A 15,357-nucleotide genomic window follows, 5' to 3' on the forward strand; every position below is an offset into this window, starting at 1 on the left:
TAGGTTGCTTCTCTCCTTGACTAGTTTCCATCAATTGCTTCTTGTTCTGCTTTCAGGTGCTTTGGAGAATAGCTTGACTCCCTCTTCTTTGTGGCAGCCCCTGAGATATTGGAACACTGCTATCATGTCACCCCTCACCCTTCTCTTCGTTAAACTAGACATACCCAATTCCAGCAACCGTTCCCTATATGTTTTAGTCTCCAGTCCCCCAATCATCTTGGTTGCTCTTCTCTGTACTCTTTATAGAGTCTCAACATCTTTTTTACATCGTGGTGACCAAAACTGGATGCAGTATTCCAGGTGTGGCCTTACCAAAGCATTGTAAAGTGGTATTAGTACTTCACTTGATCTTGATTCTATCCCTCTGAAATTTCATAATTTCATAATTTCAAAAAGTGAACACTAGAAAGGACTAAATATTTTAGGCAGAGGAAAGATATACAGGCCTTCAAGATGGCAAAAAATGTTATGACAATAAAAATATCTAAGGGTATTTTTGAAGAATGGAATCAAAAAGTAGTAGGCATAATACCAGCAATATCAGTAATAATGTCTGCTACTTTGCATCTTGGAGAATGCCACATTTAACGTCTGACTTTTTCCCTTGACATACAAACTTAGATATTTCTTTCATTGGTTAAATGGTATATTGGTTGTCAAAACTGGTATAGTTTGAAACCAAAACATCATTCTAGGCTCGTGGTGGCAAACCTATGGCACGGGTGCCACAGGTGGCACGCCGAGCCCTCTCTGTGGGCACACGCGCTGTCACCCCAATCCTAGGCCTTCAGCTGGGCTTTATAAAACTTTTTCAGGCCTCCTTTTTTTAGGCCTCCACTGTCGTGTACAAAAAAAAAGGTTCAATCAATCAATCAATTTCAACTTCTCATGGGGAAAAAAAAGTTCTCACAAAGTTAAAATTGATTGATTGAACTTTTTAGTCCACCCAGTCTGCCGTTACCACTGCAGCCACGCCTACCCAATTGGCCACACCCACCCAAAGGGCCACACCCACCCAACATTATACATAAGTGGGTTTTGGGTTGCAGTTTGGGCACTCAGTCTCTAAAAGGTTTGCCATCACTGTTCTAGAAGTTCTCCCCAACAATGCCAACTGTCTCTTTCACCCTTACAACTTTTTGTAGGTTCAGGTATAAATGCAGCACTTAAGGTAAAAGAAATCATCACACAGAGAAAAAGTAAAATCCTACAAAAACAAAACACCCCTCCCACAAGCTACAAAAGTATTGTGAAGGTCCAGTGATATAAGGAACATTTAATTAATAATAAAAAGGTATCTTTGTATTTTAATGGAGTCCTTATATTCGGCTGAGGTTCTGCCCTATACTTTAAATTGGTACACAATTACAAATTCTACTGGCTAGAAAGAAGTAGGGACCAGGTCAGAGAATTACTGAATACATGTTTTTCATAGTACAACTGGATCCTTAAATAACAGTCAAGCAGCAATCAAATTGTGAAATCGAATCTTCTAGAGCAGGCATGTCAAACTCGCGACGTCACGTGATGTCGCGCAACGTATCGGAACTTTTTCCCATTGCTGAAAGTGGGATGGGCGCGGTTTCTCCGTGATGCTCTGGCCCGTGGGTCAGCAGTTTGACACCCCTGTTCTAGAGCTGAGGAGTGTTATCAGGAGTTTCTGGTGTGGTCAAACAAGGCTTGCTACACTGGGAATCACTATTGATGAGTGTTTCCTTACATTCACCATGCTGGGTAGCCTTTTACCGTTTGACTAAACAGCTATAGAAGTTCTGCTTCTGCCAGCTGTAAACTGCTCACTGCACTTAAATGCCTTCAGCTTCAGTTGTATGCCCTGTTGAGAAGCTGGGTTGGAGGCAAGGATTCTGACAACTCTTTTTCCCCCAGCAGTTTTTGTTCTAGACACTTGCCTCCAGCTCTCCTCTAGCAGATACCCAGTGATTCTCATCTCCCATGGGTTCTGGTCCTAAAGAGGCATCTACCTCCTTATCAGAAGATTTTGTTGGAGGCAAAGCTGTCAGGATGTCAACTCAAGAATATTTCTAACAGCTAATTAATCCATGAAACAGCCTTATTTTTAAAAATCCACATGAGCCCAACATGTTTCCTAGCTGAGAGCTAGTGGTCACAGAGATGTTTGCAGCCCATTACTAGTAGTTTTAACTCTATATACAGTTTCTTTTTATCCAGGGTTGGACTTGGTAGTGCCTCTTAACTAAAACTGTTCTAAAAAGTAGTGATGGTACTTTTGATTATCACATTTCAGAAAATTTGAACCTATGTATGTATGGATAGATAGATGGTGTGTGTGTGTGTGTGTGTGTGTGTGTGTGTGTGTGTGTGTGTGACAGAGTGAGAGAGAGAGGGAGAGGAAGAGAGAGAGAGAGAGAGAGAGAGTCTATTGAACACCATGAATAAAATATATATATTTTTTTTCTAAAACAAATAATGGAAGAGAGGGAGGCAAAAATAACAGCCACAGCCACTGCCACTACCACAGCAAATGGTCTATAGTCTGATGTTATATACGGTAGATGAAAATATTAAAATATTAAAAAAACAAATATTAAAAAAAAACACCCCAGTGTAGCTACATTCTGTAAGTTTTGGGAAGGCTGCACCAGAAAAGTAGCTAGGGCCCTGATTGGATTGCATTGTATTTGAACTGCATTTGGGGCCCTGACTGGATCTGCACTGCCTTTGAGCAGTATTTCAACTGCTCAGAGCTGCTGGAAAGTGCTACATTCTGTAAGTGTTGGGAAGGCTGCACCAGGAAAGTAGCTAGGGCCCTGATTGGATTGCATTGTATTTGAACTGCATTTGGGGTCCTGATTGGATCTGCATCACCTTTGAGCAGCATTTCAACTGCTCAGAGCTGCTGGGAAGTGCTACATTCTGTAAGTTTTGGGAAGGCTGCACCAGAACAGTAGCGGCCCACATGCCAATAGGCGTGCAAATTATATAACTAAAAATCGAAAGCAGCAGTGGTACATTCAGGGCAAGTGCATCTGAGATTCCTTGTATCTAAGAATGTCTGGCTTAGTTCAGTGCAACACTTGTTTTGCAGCTGTCTTTCGCAGTACCCTTTTCAAACATTTTTTTAATCCCATTTATATCCCGCCCTTCTCCGAAGACTCAGGGCGGCTTACAATTTTAAGCACAAACCAATGTGCTTAGCAATAGCCTTCATTCTATGTATATGCCTGCTTATTAGGGCTTTCACCCCACTCCCCCAAGCAGCATTATTACAAAGTCAGCTTATTGCCCCCAACAATCTGGGTTCCAACAAACTTGGAAAATGTCCTATCTATAAACAAATTACTAATCTACAAGGACAGATTATTTATCTAGGGTCTGTAATCTGTGCTCTTCAGGTAGAAATTAGGTGTCCAGTTCAGCCCTTCTACTCTATTGAGCCTCCGTACTATCAGCCCCCTCTACCACAAAGATCCTGCAGGAGAAGGGCAGTGTGAACAACTGTGGGATCTGGCAGGGTGAGATCTGTGAACCATAAACACAAATCTTTTGCTGTGTCCCTGCACAACCGATACAGTGCCCTTTCTGACCTTAATAGGGACATTAAGGAGACAGGTAAAGGTATCTGTGATAATAACTCAATAAGCAGGGGATCATGGTCCAAGATGAAAAACTTGTTTTAGACAGGGAGAAGTGCGAATCTGGTATTACACACCAGTCATGCAAGAACAGAAAGGCATCCAAAAAGAGAAGCCACCTTCTGGTTGGTGATTCAATTATAAGGGATGTAAATTTAGGAAAGAACACAGAGGTTTTGAAAGAGGTCAGGTGTCTTCCAGGTGCTACTGCCAGTAGGGACAAGAAGCATATTTCTAAAATAATCAAGAATGCCAGCAACGACTGTGATGTGGAGGCTATTGTACATCTTGGCACTAACGATCTGTCCCAAAAAGATGTACTCTCTGTGTAGAATGATTTCCAGAGCTTGGGGCAGGAACTTAGCAGAATAGACTGTAGGCTTACTTTTTCAGAGGTTTTCCCAGTGTATAAGGAGCAAAATGGAAAAGGCCAGCGTATAGCACAATTCAATATGTGGCTAAAGGAGTGGTGTAAAGGGGAAGGCTTTGGGTATATTAGTCACGATGTCTGTAGCTGGTCCAATGAAAAAATGTACAAAAGAGATGGTTTGCATCCTTCAAAGAAAGGGACTGAGTTACTCGGCTATAAATTCATAGATTTTCAGGAGGAATATTTAAACTAAACAGTGGGGACAGTGAGTTACTTGATATAGAACATCCCTGTCCCCACCAATCTAAAAATTATAGGGCTATCAATGCATGTAACATAGATGTGTGTGTGGACAAGAATATCAACCTTGCTGTCAAGCAAAATCAAGCTTTTAATAGCGAGTGCCACACAAAGTGCACTAGCCAAATAGGTGGTAAGACAATAGGGGAACTCAGGCACCACACAGGTTATGTAGAAAGTAAACACAGGGTCAGACATAAAGGACTCAAATGTCTATACACCAGTGCACAGAGTATGAACAGCAAACAGGGTGAACTAGAAATTCAGGTTAATGAGGGCAGATATGATATTGTTGCCATTATGGAAACATGGTGGAATGAAACCCACAAATGGAACACACAGCTAGAGGGATTTAAATTATTTTTAAGAAACAGGCCAAATAAAAGAGGAGGTGGAGTTGCCCTCTATATAAGGAATAACTACATCTCTACAGAAATAGAGCACAACAATAATGAAAACTGTAAACTTGAATACATTTGGGTCAATATAAAAGGGGGGGGGAATGACATTGCCATAGGCCACCCAACCAAACAGACAAAATAGATGAACTTTTTGCTAGTCAGCTAACTAAGGTATGTAGGAAGCACATCACAATAGTAATGGGGGACTTTAACTACCCTGACATAAACTGGGAGACAAACTCTGCACCAAGTGGAAGATCAAACAGATTCCTGACAAACCTAGCAGACAACTTTGTTACCCCAAAAGTAGAGAAGGGAACTAGGGGATTAGTCATTTTGGATCTAATTCTCACTAACAGAGATGAAATGATAGAAGGTGTTGAAGCCACAGAAACCTTGGGAGGAAATGATCATGCAATATTGGAATTCAACATTATGGAAGCACAAGCAATAGAATACAGTCAAACTAGAGTCTTGGACTTTAAGAGAGATAATTTCAATAAACGTAAAGAGGGCTTGGGAAGGATTCCATGGATGAGAATCCTCAAGGGGAAAACAACTCAAGAAGCTTGGGAAATTTTTAAAAAAATGAGATAATAAAAGCCCAGTATAGCACAATACCAATAAAGAGGAAAAATAACAGCTCTCAAAAGAAACCAGCATGGCTGCATAAAGAACTCTCTGACAAATTGAAAGTTAAAAAGGACAAGTATAGAAAGTGGAAAGAGGGGCACATAACTAAGTCAGAATATCAGCAAATAGCCCATGCCTGCAAAGATGAAGTGAGGAAAGCTAAGGCTCAAAATGAACTAAGGCTTGCGACCAAAGTCAAAAATAACAAAAAAAGCTTCTTTCAACATGTAAAAAACAAGGAAAAAGTAAAGGAAATGATTGGTCCATTAGTGGGTGAAAGTGGCAAGAAGGTGACAAGCAACAGGGAGAAAGTGGAACTATTTAACTCATTTTTTGCATCTGTCTTTACACAAAGGGAAAAAACAGACCAACCTATCAAAAACAGTACCATAAAAAACAGAATAGAAACACGTTAAGATAGGCAAGAAAATAGTAAGTGAGCACCTGTCTAGTCTAGACGAGTTCAAATAACCAGGACCAGATGGATTACACCCCAAGGTTCTCAAGGAACTGGCAGATGTGATCTCAGAACCACTGAACTATATTTTTCAAAGATCCTGGAGCACTGGGGAATTACCAGAAGACTGGAAAAGAGCTGATCTAGTTCCCATCTTCAAAAAAGGGGAAAAAATGGATCCAGGAAATTACAGACCTATCAGCCTGACCTCAATACCTGGGAAGATTCTGGAAAAGATAATCAAACAACGAATCAGCGAGCACCTAGAGGCAAACAGTCATTACTAAAAGCCAACATGGGTTTGTCAAAAACAGGTCATGCCAGACAAATCTTATTGCATTCTTTGACCAAGTGACAAAATTAGTGGATCAGAGGAATGCTGTGGATATAATTTCCTTGGACTTCAGTAAGGCATTTGATAAAGTAGATCACAACCTTCTACTTCATAAGATAGAAAAATGCGGGTTAGACAGAATCACCACAAGATGGATTCATAGCTGGCTGACTGGCTGTACTCAGCATGTGGTCCTCAAAGGAACTGCATCTACATGGAGGGAAGTATGTAGTGGGGTGCCCCAGGGTTCTGTTCTGGGCCCAGTGCTCTTCAACATCTTCGTCAACGATTTGGACGAAGGGATAAATGGGTAACTCATCAAATTTGCAGACTACACCAAGCTGGCAGGAATAGCCAACACTCCAGAAGACAGGCTTAAGATACAGGAGGATCTGGACAGACTTGAACACTGGGCGCTATCTAACAAAATGAAATTCAATGGTGAAAAAAGTAAGGTTCTACATTTAGGCAAGAAAAACCAAATGTACAGGTATAGTATAGAGGGTACCTTGCTCAATAGTAGTAACAGTGAGAGGGATCTTGGAGTCCTAGTGGACAATCACTTAAATATGAGCCAGCAGTGTGCTGCAGCTGCCAAAAAACCCAACACAGTGCTAGGCTGCATTAACAGAGGAATAGAATCAAGATCACATGAAGTATTAATACCACTTTACAATGTCTTGGTAAGGCCACACTTGGAATACTGCATCCAGTTTTGGTCACCACGATGTAAAAAAGATGTTGAGACTCTAGAAAGGGTACAGAGAAGGGCAACAAAGATGATTGGGGGACTGGAGACTAAAACATATAAGGAAAGGCTGCTGGAATTGGGTATGTCTAGTTTAATGAAGAGAAGAACTAGGGGTGACATGATAGCAGTGTTCCAATATCTCAGGGGCTGCCACAAAGAGGAGGGACTCAAGCTATTCTCCAAAGCACCCAAAGGCAGGACAAGAGGCAATGGATGGAAATTAATCAAGGAGAGAAGCAACCTAGAACTAAGGAGAACAATTAATCAGTGGAACAACCTGCCTCCAGAAGCTGTGAATGCTCCAACACTGGACGTTTTTAAGAAGAGACTGGACAGCCATTTATCCGAAATGGTATAGGGTTTCCTGCCTGAGCAGGGGGTTGGACTAGATGACCTCCAAGGTCCCTTCCAACTTTATTATTATTATTAAGGTGACTCTCATTTAATATTTATAGTCAGCACTATATGAGAAAGAATTTGTTAACTAAGCAAATGTTATACATTTCCTGTTCAATCACATAAATAAAAAGAAGCATTATTGCTACCTAGAGTTTTTGTCACACTTCCAGCTTCACTTTTATGAACAATATGGTTTACATATCAACTGCAACTGTAAACAAAAAAGAGAAAAGTCTTTATTCTCTTTTAAAAGTATTCTAGAAGGGCAAAATATACAACTAAAGTTTTGACTTTGACTTGATGAAGTTAAAGATTAAGTGCTATAGTATGTGATGGCAGGAGTCACAGTTTTTGAGCACTGAAAAGTTGTTCTACAGTTTTTGAGCACTGAAAAGTTGTTCTAGATAAAGAATGGCACAACAAACAATCGATGCTAAGTAGAGGTACATTTTGCCAAGAATTATAGAAATTTTGTGTAAAAATAATGTACTGAAGAATCAACATTAACCACAACTGTCAAAGTGCTAGAGGTCACTCAGAACATTTCTCACTGCAAACTTTTCACTTTCTCAAATTGTATTAAAAGAATGTTAATACCGTACTAAGAAACGGAAATAAGTTAGACAGATTCCACATTACAGCTCAACTTAAAATCAATGAACCCCTTTACATCTAATGCCTAAGTGTTTTTAGATAGTATTTATCTTTTTCTATAGCTTCACATCTCCCTAGGAGTAACTAGGAAAGACAGCAGACATTGATTTAAATATTCTTATATTTATAGCTAATTAAATATTTACCAATAACCAACTATTTGCTGAATTCAGGGTAGCCAAGCTCCAGAATATATTATATAAACACAAACTATATTCACACGACTTACTGAACTATTGCCCACCCAATCACATTTTGTCCTAGCATATTAAACAAACATAACCTTTGCATTAATTGATAATCCAAGGTGAGATGGGTAAACTATAGTTAAGTTTCCACATTGGGAGTGAGCCAGGTCACAATTTGAATTTTTGGTCTGATTTGAAAAGTCAGTTCAGTTCAAAGGGTCAAGCCTGTTACATCTTGTATTCAAACTTTTGTTTTGATTCAAAAATTCAATATGACTAAGTCTAGGTCTGGGCACACAGTGTATGCAAAAGTTGGCTGAATTGCCCAATCAGTTTGAAGGCACCTGACGTAATTCAATGCAATGCAGTATGAATATTTGATTTAAAGGTATACACAGCAACATTACCTTTATTTGCTAAGTAAGCACAATCCTAGTGGATGAGTCTGAATACCCTTGAATCAAACCATGTTTGGCAGAGAAAGTGCTACCTGCAGAGTTTAATTCAAATTTGAGTATTGGTAAATTAAATATACTGTAGGAAATCTCCAAGGAAAAATTTCTGGCCAAAGGATTCAGGGTAGGGATTTAGGAGTGAGTGGAGAATGACAAGATAAAAGGATAGAAAGCAACCTACATTCCCTACCCAAACTGACTCTGTATCTTAGAAAAATATAAAACTGCAAATTCATGTTAGTGGAGTATTCACTCCTTAAATTCCTTGTAAGACTGTTAGATAGGTAAACCTTTGGAAAGCGAAAATGTTAAAGAAGTTACTGCATAGATATTCCAGTTATTGAATTTTATTTACAGTAGGAGTTGATAAAGATATTTGATATAAAAATAAATATGATTTGGGAAAAACGAATGGTGTTACCTTAGATTTCTGTCTATGAATATTTGTCAAATTCAAGCTATAACCTATTAAGTATACATTTGTTTAGGAAGGTATAAAAGAGGAACTACACGCTGAAGGCACTTCAGTTATCCTAAATGGATGTCTTAGTTCCTTCCTGCTTCCATGTAGTTCTGATGGATCTTGTAAAGCAATTAATTTACAAGCCTGTAAGTAGAAGCATATTAATTTTGTGATTACACAGTCAGCTTAACAGGATATAACATTCATAAAACCTTTTATTATTTTAGTCAATTGGAATGAATTTAGCTTTTGGTAGGAGTATTAGATACTATAATTTCTTTTTAAAAAAAATGCTTTTGAAAGATTTACAGTATCTAAGTCAATCATGGGCATCCTGGCTTGGTTTCCTTTGGAAAAAAGGCACATAGTTATGAAAAGTGCTTGTCAAACCTTGTAAACATTCTTCACGTGTGCAGATTTAGTGCTGTTTGAAAGAAAGCAATACCTGTTTTTAAAAAGTGAAGGGGGAGATGTTCCCCAATAGGAGAACATACATAATAGGAGGAGAAAAAAGGCCAGGGGATCCACCAATCCCTGGTCTAATTACTGAGACAGAATAGGGATGGGTAACCAAAGCAGTACAATGTGCATAAGCATAATTTTCCTGTTAGAAGAAAGTATTCCAATGCAGCTTTCTTGGCTGTGCTCAAAGCTGCATCTGTCAAAAAACCAGATCATCAGTAGAGGGCAGTGTGCAGATACAGAAAGTTCATGGTCGTAAGGCATCTTGCAGCCAAGATCTGGGAGCTATAGACTAAACATTTCCAGCCGAACTTTGCATGTATCTAAAACTGGAACAAGCCCTCTGACTACATCCATGCAGGCAAGATTGGCAATTGAACATCTGCTGGAATTTGACCCCACTGTTAATTTTAATTGGGTCCTCTCTCTTTCAACACCTGAATTAATTGTGGGTATTTGGTCTAAACACTGTTTTAAACATCTTGGATGGTTCTGGCACATCCCTTTATGAGGCACCAGATGTTCAGGTCCTGAATTAGCGATGATCAGCTTCTACCTACAGGGGAAATGATGGGCACTTTGCACTTGGGCTTTTAAAAGAAACAAGGCTGTGGAAAAAACTGGTATAATTATGTCTAGGTGCTCATTAAGAAAAACAATAATCAAAAGAAGGTTTAAGGGAGGAAAAATGTTTTATGAAATTTGTTTTTTTTTATGCTTCCCTAGGTATTGTCCCTCCATCTGCCAGGAGTTAGAAATCTAGTTACATCAGCACTACATGAGGCATTTAAAAATTCTTTCTTGTTTCTTTTCTTTTATAAACCACACTAATATCATAACATCACCCAAAAGATTAGTCCTGTGTTCTTTGTAACCCTGAAGCATTTAAAGCAAGTGAAATGCAAGGCACAGATGACATCACAGCTTTTTCATACTGGTGGCTACCGGAAAGTTGGCTTTTTGTAGCTTTTTTCTTTTCTCATTTTTGTATTACTGCCTGCATTAATTCTAGTCATTTAAGGACAGTTTTACACAGTTCAAATTCTGGGGGAACAATAAACAATCACAAGTTGCCAATCTATTGCCATCTTTGCTATTTGCATTTATGGTGGAGGGAGTACAGCAAGCCACTCTGCAATTAGCAAATGTGTAATTTTCAGGGCCTTGTCAACTCATCCTCTGAATGCAGGAAGCTTCAACCCCACGGGGTCTTAGAGAAGGATACTTATTTTGATTGACGTAAATTAGACATAGAGCAATTATTATATGGAGCATTTAGTATTTGTCACCTACCTAGTCTTTGACTGCTTAAGGATTTAAAGGATGCTGAATAGAACTGTACACCACCATCTAATTCTATCTTCATCCCAAAACTGGAAGGAATATTGATTATTATATATTTTTTTAATCCCAACATCTTAAAAAATCCAGTACTATAGGCAGTTATGCAAGTTCTCTTCATATTTTCATTAAAGTAGTATACACTTTTAAAAATAAGGATAGCAAAAGTAAAATATTTAGAGTAAAACCAGTTTTTTTAAAATAATATAACATTAAAAAATGTCAAAAGGAAACAGAGCACGTAGATCATTTTTCTTCTGATCTCTGAATGTATCAAATATGGACATTCAGAGAAGCACTGAATTCAACAGCTAAATAATGTAAACAATAAGAATAAGTTATTTTTAAAATATAATTTTACTTAAGAATTTTGATTACAACAGTAAAAGCTAATACAGATAAAATAGAGAAAGGTCATAGAAAAAAAGAAATGTGCAGGAAAAAGAAAGAGGTAAATGAAAAAAAAACGAAATAAATATATAAAGTAGCAATTTCCAACCTTCATTAAGCAATATAAATAAATTTAATAAGTCTTCAACTCCTCTAATTTGACAAACTGTTCATCCCATACCGCATCCCTTCTCTATAAACAAATCCATAAAACATATTTTTTTCAATCCTAGCATCAGCAAAAAGTCCATAATACTTGCAGAACTTTGCAAGAAAGTATTATTTTAACCTTGATCAAATAAATTATCTTTATATTCCTTTCTTCTACTTCTAACAGACTTGATCTTTAATCCAATGAAATATTATTGTATAATTTGATTTCTCTTCAATTCTAATTTATTCCATCACACAGATTTCTTCAAGGCTTTAACAAGCCTCTTTTGTTCATGCAATAAGAAAACATTTGTAGGTCATTCTTTTTGTTTTGTCATTTGTTTTCCAAAGAACAAATTCTTTGCCACATGAGGCACACATTCTTTTATTTATAACCTGCATTTCATTTGAGGAATTCAAAATGGCATTCATAGCCCTCCTTCTTGAAACTTTGTGATGTCAATTGGATTTAGACAGAGAAACAGTTCCAATTTTCCATAGTCATCCAATCAGCTTCCATAGTAGAAGATGGATTAAAAGCTAGGACTTCTTGCTCCAAATCCAACACTTTGAACAGTAAAGTGACTTTCCCAAAATTCAACTTCTTTTGAGTTGCAATAATTGGAGAAGGGAGGAAAAAAAATCCACTTTCTCCCATTTGATATCATATAATACAGCATCATGAAAATCCCCATTTACCTGTTTTGTTTTGTTTTTCAAAACTCTGTGAATAGATGCTTTGTGTGTTGTTGTTCAGTCTCATATTACTTATATTTTGAGTGCATACCACCACCTCAATGAGATAGCTAGTATACATTTCTTTTTCATTCTTTCTTTAACTGCAAATTTCCAGCCTTTGCTTCTCCTTTTCCATATCCATTTCAAAGATAAGTAGACCACAAATAATCACAACATTTATCATGACATGACACTGCTGGGCCAAGCTTCATTGGATTAATTTACCCAATGTATCCATTATGTATTAATATATATTGTATAGTCTCCTAAATTAATGATAAACTTGTCATTATTTGAAGCAAAATTTGGTTTGCATTTAACAGGATAACAAATATTCCCTTGGTATGTATGAAGTGCATTCTCTCCTACAAAAGGAAATGAATCTACCATGGGTTTGTACTGAAGCTGAAATGGGAAAAATGTAAAAACAGACTTTAAGGTAGAACAGATGGCACAACTAAATGCAATGCATATCTTTCTCTAGTGAAATATTCTCACATAAAAGATATTTGTGCATGAAAGATGCACCCAAAACAGTGTATATATTTCTGAAAGCTCCATACAAAAAGAAAACATTTATGGAACAAAAACATATGCTTTTGGGGGGGGGGAAAAACTGCCACAGGAAAATGTACATTAAAAAGATAGAGCAGAAATTTGTGTTAAAGAAAGAGGTTTTTTTGAGGAAATTGCTAAAACAAGGGTGCATTTATTAAGTTCCAAAAACATTTCTCATTAGGGAATGAACAAAATTGTATTAAATATTGTATTACAAATATACTGTAACAGTAAAATAAACTGGATTTCAAGAAACATATACTTCCCTGGCCTCAGGAAAAACTGAGATTGTAGTAAACATATCCATCAGTAAGACCTGTATATTGAAAGACTTTACCTGTTAAATTTCCTGAGCAAAAATGAATGCATATACTTCCTGTCTGAAGCTAACTGAATACTGCAATCATTTTAATGTCCTTCCTTCCTTCCTTCCTCCCTCCCTCCCTCCCTCCCTCCTCCTTTAGAGAGAGTTGTAAAAGCACTATGAGGTCTAAGTGCTATTGCTATTTCCTGCTAGGCTTTTATACTTTTTGTTGTCATTTCTGCCCATTGCTGGTTAGCTCTAAAAATTTCAGTACAGTGAGTCTCAGGTAATTTTAAAAGCATTTTTCTGTACACCTTCTAAACACCAACTGCATATTCTTAATTGTATGATCAAATATTATAGAAAGCTGAGGTCCAATATCAGTTTTTTTAAATATAAACGATGCTGCGTTTCAATAGTTAGATGGTCTAGACATTGTTATTTGAACATAGATATTTTTAACATTTATATTTAATTGGATTCTCCTAACCTAGCTGAAATGTTAATATATATTATTAGTCCATTTATGATATGCCATATACTAAATAAATGTTATACAAAGACATTAAAAATGAAATATTTGAGGGCATTTTGCCCCACTTAAAATCTTGTTTCAATAAATATGTTACGTACTTTAATGTAAAATATCAATATATGCTGCTGAAAAAAAATATAGTAAAGACAATTGATAAGTCAGGCTGTTAGATGTGAGAGGTTTTCTCCTCACGTAGAAAGACATCAAGAGTCCCACAGTACACCCACCCCCCAAAATCAACTCATTTGACTCCCTCAATAGTGGTGGATAAAGAAAATTAAGGGAAGGGTGAATTGTTTCTGCACAGTGGTGACAGAAGTGATAATGCTAATGATTTTATTTTCATGCCATTCTTTATCTTGTAGAACAGCATCACTGACTATAAGGATAAAGGATCTCTCACAGAGACCCTCTAAATCTCTTGTTGTCTATCTCATCCTTAGACAGACTTTAAATGGCACCACAATGAGTTAACTATTGACTACTGTCAGAGCTTCGCAAGTGCCAATGAAAAGGTCAGCCTTTTCATTTGTGCTTGTTTTATGTGATGTGATGAATAAAAAGTGAGTCAATTCCCCTTCAAATAGAGGTCAACTCCTAGTGAATACACAGGCACATCCATATGGAAGTAGCTTGTCATTGCCTCTTTCAAGAACCTTTTTCAACCTCCCAATCCAGCCTACAACTCTTATATTCCCAACTGGTTTTTGATTCAAGTCTTGACCTTGGCAAGTTTGCCAGATAATGCTCCCTCTTAAGGCAAACACCAAATAACAAGTTTTATTTGTTTTCTGCAGGTTCTTAGACATCATTTTGGCACTTTGTTGTTGTTGTTAGCTGCGAAGTCATGTCCGACCCATCGCGACCCTATGGACAACATTCCTCCAGGCCTTCCTGTCCTCTACCATCTTCTGGAGTCCATTTAAGCTCACGCCTACTGCTTCAGTGACTCCATCCAGCCACCTCATTCTCTGTCGTCCCCTTCTTCTATTGCCCTCGATCTTTCCCAGCATTAGGCTCTTCTCCAGTGAGTCCTTCCTTCTCATTAGGTGGCCAAAGTATTTGAGTTTTAGCTTCAGGATCTGGCCTTCTAAAGAGCAGTCAGGATTGATCTCCTCTAGGACTGACCGGTTTGATCGCCTTGCAGTCCAAGGGACTCGCAGGAGTCTTCTCCAGCACCACAGTTCAAAGGCCTCAATTCTTTGGCGCTCAGCCTTTCTTATGGTCCAACTTTCACTGCCATACATTGCAACTGGGAAGACCATAGCCTTGACTATACGCACTTTTGTTGACAGGGTGATGTCTCTGCTTTTTAGTGTGCTGTCTAGATTTGCCATGGCTTTCCTCCCCAGGAGCAAGCGTCTTTTAATTTCTTGGCTACAGTCCCCATCTGCAGTGATCTTGGAGCCCAGGAAAATAAAATCTGTCACTACCTCCATTTCTTCCCCATCTATTTGCCAGGAATTGAGAGGGCCAGATGCCATGATCTTGGTTTTCTTAATGTTAAGTTTCAACCCAAGTTTTGCACTCTCCTTCTTCACCTGCAACAACTTACTCACTGTTATTTTTCTCCTTACCCACTCTTTTTAACGTAGTGTAATGTAATGTAATGTAATAGGACTTCTTCGTATTTGACCAGTTAATTCTCTCCAGAAAAGGAATCAGCAACAGTCCAATTAAAAACTGTCTTGTGCTTAGCTCCAAGGGGCCTACAGATTTTTCTTTGGGAACTAGTGATATAGTCATTCTGAAATTATAATAGAATAACAGAGATCTACTAGTCCAACCCCCACCCCTGCTCAGGCAGAAAACCCTATACCATTGCAGACAAATGGTTGTCCAATCTCTCCTTAAAAA

This window comes from Vipera berus (assembly GCF_964194415.1).
Source record: "Vipera berus genome assembly, chromosome: 1".
Lineage (NCBI taxonomy): Eukaryota > Metazoa > Chordata > Lepidosauria > Squamata > Viperidae > Vipera > Vipera berus.